This window comes from Ipomoea triloba, chromosome 4 (assembly GCF_003576645.1).
Source record: "Ipomoea triloba cultivar NCNSP0323 chromosome 4, ASM357664v1".
Taxonomy (NCBI): domain Eukaryota; kingdom Viridiplantae; phylum Streptophyta; class Magnoliopsida; order Solanales; family Convolvulaceae; genus Ipomoea; species Ipomoea triloba.
The window spans coordinates 26,155,421-26,162,798 of NC_044919.1; the positions used below are offsets into that span (position 1 = coordinate 26,155,421).

The 7,378-nt window shown below is 37.5% G+C and overlaps 1 non-coding gene across 1 annotated transcript; it reads left to right on the plus strand.

Moving 5' to 3' along the window:
• Positions 1-6,233: 6,233 nt before the first annotated feature.
• On the plus strand, positions 6,234-6,340 carry LOC116018033. Its single transcript, XR_004098068.1, has one exon. It is a non-coding gene; the product is annotated as a small nucleolar RNA R71 (small nucleolar RNA).
• Positions 6,341-7,378: the final 1,038 nt, after the last annotated feature.

The following is a 7,378-nucleotide window of genomic DNA, read 5'->3' on the forward strand; positions in this document are numbered from 1 at the left end:
CTTGGCTTGGGACGCGATATCTTGGCTCACCTCATACCTACCGCCTTTTTGATCTCTTTGGTCATACCAAAGCGTGGTGTTGGATGAAATTGTTTTAATCAACTCCTCCGCCTCATCGGGTCTAGTGGTGATGAGTATAATTGTGAGTGTAAAAAGAGGGTGTAAATGTCGTTCCGCTGAGGATTGGGGCTATGGCACGTATTGTGTGAATTATTAAATCCTAGGCACTAAAGTATTGGAATTCACTAGAATTCAAGGAAAATATGATTTAGGAATTAAAATAAAATAAAAGAGCAAATAAAATAAAGGATAAACTATATGATAAAAGAGTGGGGTCAGATTAGGTGTATTGCAATCTTGATGCTCTAACAATATCAAAATTAGGGAAAAACAATTAACCAAGGGATTTATTGGCAATGCACTCAAGAATTCAAGTTAGCTACTTTTGTAATCAATAACAAGAATTAGGCTAAGATTGCCCCACTTTCGTGATGCATCAATCATAACCTTAAACACAAAAGCATTATAAGCCCCTAAATTACCCCTATTCTCATAGTAGGAAAAATTGGGTTGAAATTGGTTAGGCTGAGTCTTTCATCCATTTTTCGTTATGATGAAATCCTCTCCAAAACAAATCAATAAAAGCTGCGCATCAATTATCAATAAGAGGAAAATATAATCCAACTCAAACATAAACCCTAGGTAAACAATTATTTCCCTTTATGCAATAATCACAAATCTAGCATCAAGAATAGCAATAGGACCCTAATCCAAACCCAACAGCTAACTACTCATGCATCATAAAAGTAAACAAAACAAAGCAATAATAAATAACCATAAACATTGCAAGAAATCTGAGAAAAAAGTAAATAAAGGAATAAGAGAACTTTATTGATGAAGAACAAATCCAACTTCAATCCGAGATTCCAATCTTGAAAATAATATAATGTAAAACTAATCTAAACTATACTAGGGAAATATAAAGAGAAGGGGAAAAATAAACTAAAACTAACTAGGGTTGAGAACTCTGTAAGGGAACTTCTTAAATTATAGAGAATATGTAGAATATATAAGAGATAGATGGGCCTTGGCCCATTAGGCAACTTCCAATTCTTTTCCAATTGTGATTCTTGTTTCCTTTCTTCCTTAGGTAATTTCCTTTTCTTCCAAAACTTGTCCAAAATGTTCCAAAACTCTTCCTGCTGCTCCTTGTGGATAATTCAACCCTTGGGACAATATAACACACAAATATTCTCAATATCATTAGGATAAAGAAAATAAGCATCAAAACAACTAAAATAATGGGTGAATTATTGTGCAAAATAGTAGATATCAACTCTCCCACACTAGAACTTTTGCTTGTCCTCAAGCAATTACCAAAGACAATCCACATTCCAAGCAATGCAACTGTTACACTTCCTCCCTGCACAACCAAATATACCCCCAACCAACTCATACAACCTAACCTACTTCAAGAGGGATCATCTCAGAATCACAAGTGAGTTCCCCTCTCAGGCCAATAACCGGGCACCAAAATTAAGGTAGATTAGGACCCTGTATGCACATGTACTCAGTTGAGATTATGCAGAACTTCGCTTAAGATGAGATCCCATAGACTTGCCCTTCATACTCACATAGATCAACTCTAAAACTGCATGCTAAGATCAAGTAGCTCTTCATTCGGCTTGTAATGGGGCTAAGGGTGAGTGGCTAAACAAAGAAGGGATATGGAAAGTAAACAAAAGAGAGAGAATTTCACATCTATTCACAACTAAACCTAGAGAAGACATGGAGAATATGAATTAAGAGAGCAAAATATAACTGGACACACAAGAGTATTCTAAACTAGTGGGGATTAAGACAATTATTCTAGTAACCTGATTTGCACTTTTATTCATCCTTCTTTCTCTTTCTTTTCACAAACCTTTTCTTCACTTCCAAACTTCTTTTTCAAACTTTTTCTAACAACAATTTTTCTCTCTTTTTTTGTTTTTTTTTTCTTTTCAACCAACAACCACTTTCTTTCCTTTAATTCAAACCAACCAATCAACTCCTTCACCACACCCCACACTAGAACAAAGATAACATGAATAACTCTATAAAAAATAAGCTCAAAGGGAAATCTCCTCTAAATCAAAGAACAAATGCTACATTCTCTCTAAAGATGGATGGAAATATATGGTTAAAGGCTAAGGGTTAAATAACATGGGTAAACAAGAAAAACAATAACAAAGAACGGGTTAAATGCTTGGCACTTATTAAACTAAAACAAGGCTAAAAATAGGGGACAACTAGGGAAAACAATTATAATAAAGGGTAGGTTTAAAGGCTTGGGCTAACAACAATGGCCTATATCACTTCTAAGCATGCAAATTGTAGATTTCACTGTGAGAGCACTGAGACAAGTTATGACAAGACAAATATCACCGGAATCCCACATAAGCCTTCACTAGCAATGCATAACACAGGATCAAGAAATTAAGTTTGAGGTTAACTCAACTATTGGCAAGAGACTGAATTAAACACAAGCTCAACTTTAAGTCATCCCTGACAAGCTAGGCTGCACAAGAACCACCAAAACAAACCACCAACCAGCAGAAAGGAAAGTGGTCACAGCCACAAAGCAAAGAAAATAGACTATCCACAGTGTTGCACATTGAGTCATTCAAGCAAAGTTCACAAAAAAATTTTATTTTCAAACCAGAAATAGCACCCCCCCCCCCCACACTAAAACTTGGACATCGTCCTCGATGGACAAACAATTAAGCACAATATAGGGTATTCAAAGAATAACATCAATAATGAAGCAGAAATTCAAAACTAATAGATAGAGAAATTAAAAGAGTTAAGAAACTGAACCTTGAAGTCTTGATGCAATGAAGAAAAATGGAATAAAAACTTTAGAACCTGAGGAAGACAACAATGGTGCACACAAGGAAGTGGGGGAAAAAATAATTTTTTTTTTTTTTTTTACTGTTGGGGGCCATGGGCGGGGTCATGGCCGTGATGTTGGCCGTGACCCAGACCTCTCTATAAGCAAAAACGTACTGGAATTCGCGGAAAAGGTCACGGGCGGGGTCATGGCCGTGACCCCGAGCTCTCTATATGCAAAAAGTCCGTTTGTCGCGCCAAATGCATGTTTTCACCTGTAGATCAATCCAAAACATCCCAAAGCACTCCAACACCTAAACACATCATAAACACTCAATTTCCAAACATTCCCCACTCTCTTAGAAGTAAAATAAATCAATTCTCACTCAAATATTCCCTTACCAAACCTCTTGAAAACCAAATAAAGACTAAAATCTAAAAGCTAACTAAAGCAAATAAAGTAAATGCAATAAAATAGAATGCAAGAAAGTAAAGGATAACATGGGGTGCCTCCCATGAAGCGCTAAGTTTAATGTCGCTAGCTAGACTCAACCTCTCAAGATCAACCATCATTGGATTGGAGAAAGAACATCCCATCTTTCCTAGCAAATTTTTCTTCAAGATAGTGCCTCAAATGGTGGCCATCAACAAATTCCTTTATGCACAAGTCCACCACCTCAAAGCTCAAGCATTGTTCCTCCATGAACTCAAAATTCAAGTATACCCGTTCATCAAATCCATTCTTATTTTCCCCTTAATTTTTCTTTACTTGAGTGAGTAGAGAGAACCTTGGGTCTTCTTTATGCACTAAAACGAAATCCTTGGACATGAAAATTGGCCAATGGGGGCCTCCACATTCAAAAACATTGACACCTCCCGGTTCCCAAGTTAGTCTAAAGTTCTCACCCAAGGGAGTGTCATCAAATGAAAGACATACCTCGTTTGTGCCACTAAATTCATCAACTATATCATTCTTGAGCACTTCTTCACTTGGACTATCTTTAAGTTGCTTTTTGTCACCATTCCCTTGCAACTCCACACTTCCTTCCCAATTCAAAGTTTCCATTTCAATTCCATCGTTCACTTTCTCATCTTCATCAGCTTCATCATCCCTCTCCTCTTCATCACAACCTTCACTTGGAGTGAACAACTCATGTATAACATCTTCATAAGGACTTGAATTTTGAATGGGTTCTTGAGTTGTCAAGCCTTCTCCTTGAGCCTGAAGATCTTCCAATTTAGCCTTATGATCTTCCAATCGAGCTTTATTTTCTTCCAATTGAGCTTGTAACATTTTCATTTGGGTGGCTAAGTTATTCATCATGGACCTCATCTCCTCATAAATATGTTGGCTTACTTGTGGAGGTTCTTGATAGAATAGCTCTTGAGGTTCCCATTGATCATTGGCATATTCTTCCTCGCTTAGTCTCATGAGATATCCACCATCCTTAGTGTCATCATCAGGTACAATAGTGACTCCCCAACGCCTAGCCAACTCCAAAGTCTCCTCATCAATAGGTTGGCTTGCTTGTGGAGGTGCTTGATATAATGGCTCTTGCGGTTCTTGATGTGGAGGTACTTGAACTTGGCCTTGATATTGAAAGTTAGGATCAAAGATGTAGCATCTTTCGGGTTCATGTGTTCCTCCACATATGACACACCAAAGAGGTTGTGGCATGAATATTGGTGGTGCACCTCCTTGAAAAACTTCTTGATTGATATTGGCACCAAACTTTTGAGGGAAAGATTGATACTCCTGAGGATGTGATGCTTGTATGGTGGAGTTTAACTTGTAGCAACATTCCAAAGCATGAGCTTCACCACAATATGAACACCATTTAGAGTATGAAAGGAATGATTGAAGTGGACCACCTTGAAAGGTCTTTATACACATTCTGGCGAAATCGGGCAGTGTCATCTTCATTTTTTTTTTGTGTTTTTTTTTTGGTGATTAAATAAAAACTTGATCTCCTAAGAATTCACTAACTTTAATGCTAGAAATAAAACAATCACACAATACAACCAAATAAACCAATCCATGGCAACGACGCCAAAATGTGATGAGTATAATTGTGAGTGTAAAAAGAGGGTGTAAATGTCGTTCCGCTGAGGATTGGGGCTATGGCACGTATTGTGTGAATTATTAAATCCTAGGCACTAAAGTATTGGAATTCACTAGAATCCAAGGAAAATATGATTTAGGAATTAAAATAAAATAAAAGAGCAAATAAAATAAAGGATAAACTATATGATAAAAGAGTGGGGTCAAATTAGGTGTATTGCAATCTTGATGCTCTAACAATCTCAAAATTAGGGAAAAACAATTAACCAAGGGATTTATTAGCAATGCACTCAAGAATTCAAGTTAGCTACTTTCTTAATCAATAACAAGAATTAGGCTAAGATTGCCCCACTTTCGTGATGCATCAATCATAACCTTAATCACAAAAGCATTATAAGCCCCAAATTACCCATATTCTCATAGTAGGAAAAATTGGGTTGAAATTGGTTAGGCTGAGTCTTTCACCCAACTTTCGTTGTGATAAATCCTCTCCAAAACAAATCAATAAAAGCTGTGCATCAATTATCAATAAGAGGAAAATATAATCCAACTCAAACATAAACCCTAGGTAAACAATTATTTCCCTTTATGCAATAATCACAAATCTAGCATCAAGAATAGCAATAGGACCCTAATTCAAACCCAACAGCTAACTACTCATGCATCATAAAAGTAAACAAAACAAAGCAATAATAAATAACCATAAACATTGCAAGAAATCTGAGAAGAAAGTAAATAAAGGAATAAGAGAACTTTACTGATGAAGAACAAATCCAACTTCAATCCGAGATTCCAAGCTTGAAATTAATATAATGTAAAACTAATCTAAACTATACTAGGGAAATATAAAGAGAAGGGGAAAAATAAACTAAAACTAACTAGGGTTGAGAACTCTGTAAGGGAACTTCTTAAATTATAGAGAATATGTAGAATATATAGGAGATAGATGGGCCTTGGCTCATTAGGCAACTTCCAATTCTTTTCCAATTGTGATTCTTGTTTCCTTTCTTCCTTAGGTAATTTCCTTTTCTTCCAAAACTTGTCCAAAATGTTCCATAACTCTTCCTTTGCTGCTCCTTGTGGATAATTCAACCCTTGGGACAATATAACACACAAATATTCTCAATTTTATTAGGATAAGGAAAATAAGCATCAAAACAACTAAAATAATGGGTGAATTATTGTACAAAATAGTAGATATCAAGTGGACACAAAAGCCCCCTTGGACGAAGAATCCAAAAGTAGCTTGCACTCATCGTTGAGACCCGCATAGAAAGAGCTAATAACATCCCAAGGGTGCAAGACATCCGGTGGACATTGACGTTTGAATGCCTTGAAACGCCTCCATGCTTCCCCTAGTGTTTCCATTGAACCTTGCTTAAAGTTTTGAATTTGTTTCCGGATTTTCAATGTCTTTGTGAGTGGGAAAAATTCTTGCATGAATTCCCTATGTAGTTGATCCCATGATTGGAAATGATTGTCTACATGGGAGTCAAGCCATCTCGCGGCCTCACCAATCAAGGAGAAAGGAAACATCTTGAGCCGCACTACCTCTTCGGGGACTCCATTTTGCCGGTACATACCACATGATCGAATGAATTGTGTAATGTGCACATGGGGATCCGCTGCCGGTGAACCACTAAATGGTTGATTTTGAACAAGTGTAATCACAGCGGGCTTGATATCAAAGTTGTTGACCTCCACGGGTGGGACATATATAGAATTGTGCACGTTGAACTCGGGAGTCATATAATCGGCTATCGTCCTCCTTTCTTCTCCCCTTTGGTCTCTAGGATCATTCCTTGGAACATTCCTTCTAGGCCTCGGTGGTTCATAGTAATCTTCATCATATTGTGGCTCATAATAAACTTCTCTCCTTTGTCTAGGAGGTGGTGGTTGTTGCCTCCTCGGTGGTACATCATAGAGTGGATTGTTGAATTGATCTCCAAACTCCGGTGCATACCTCCTTCTTGGCATAGGTTCAACAAATTCGTCATTTTCGGCTTGATATTGGGGATGAATGGGTGGTGCTCTTTGTCGAACCTCCTCCCTATGTGGAGGTGGTGCCTCACGGTCATCAAATTGATCACCTCTAGTATTATCCCGAGGCGTATCCGTGTCCGCCCTTCTTGGTGATTCATCCATAGCAATGTTTGGAATGTTTCCACTTGTTGTAGCCATTTCGTCTTCTTGAACAACTTGTTGAGGTGGTTGGTCTCTACTAGCTTTCTTCCTCCTTCGATTTAGTGCGTAGATCTCGGGATCTAAGGGTAGTAGACCTTCACTACCTTTGGAACGGGTGTGCATACAATTGCCTTCCACTACACCTACAAGTAACAAAAACGGAAGAATAGTTTTGCAACTAAAAGTAGTTGCTCATAAGGTAATAAGCTCAATGTGAAGTAAGAAGTAAAAGAAAGAAGTAAATGCAATGAACAAAAACAA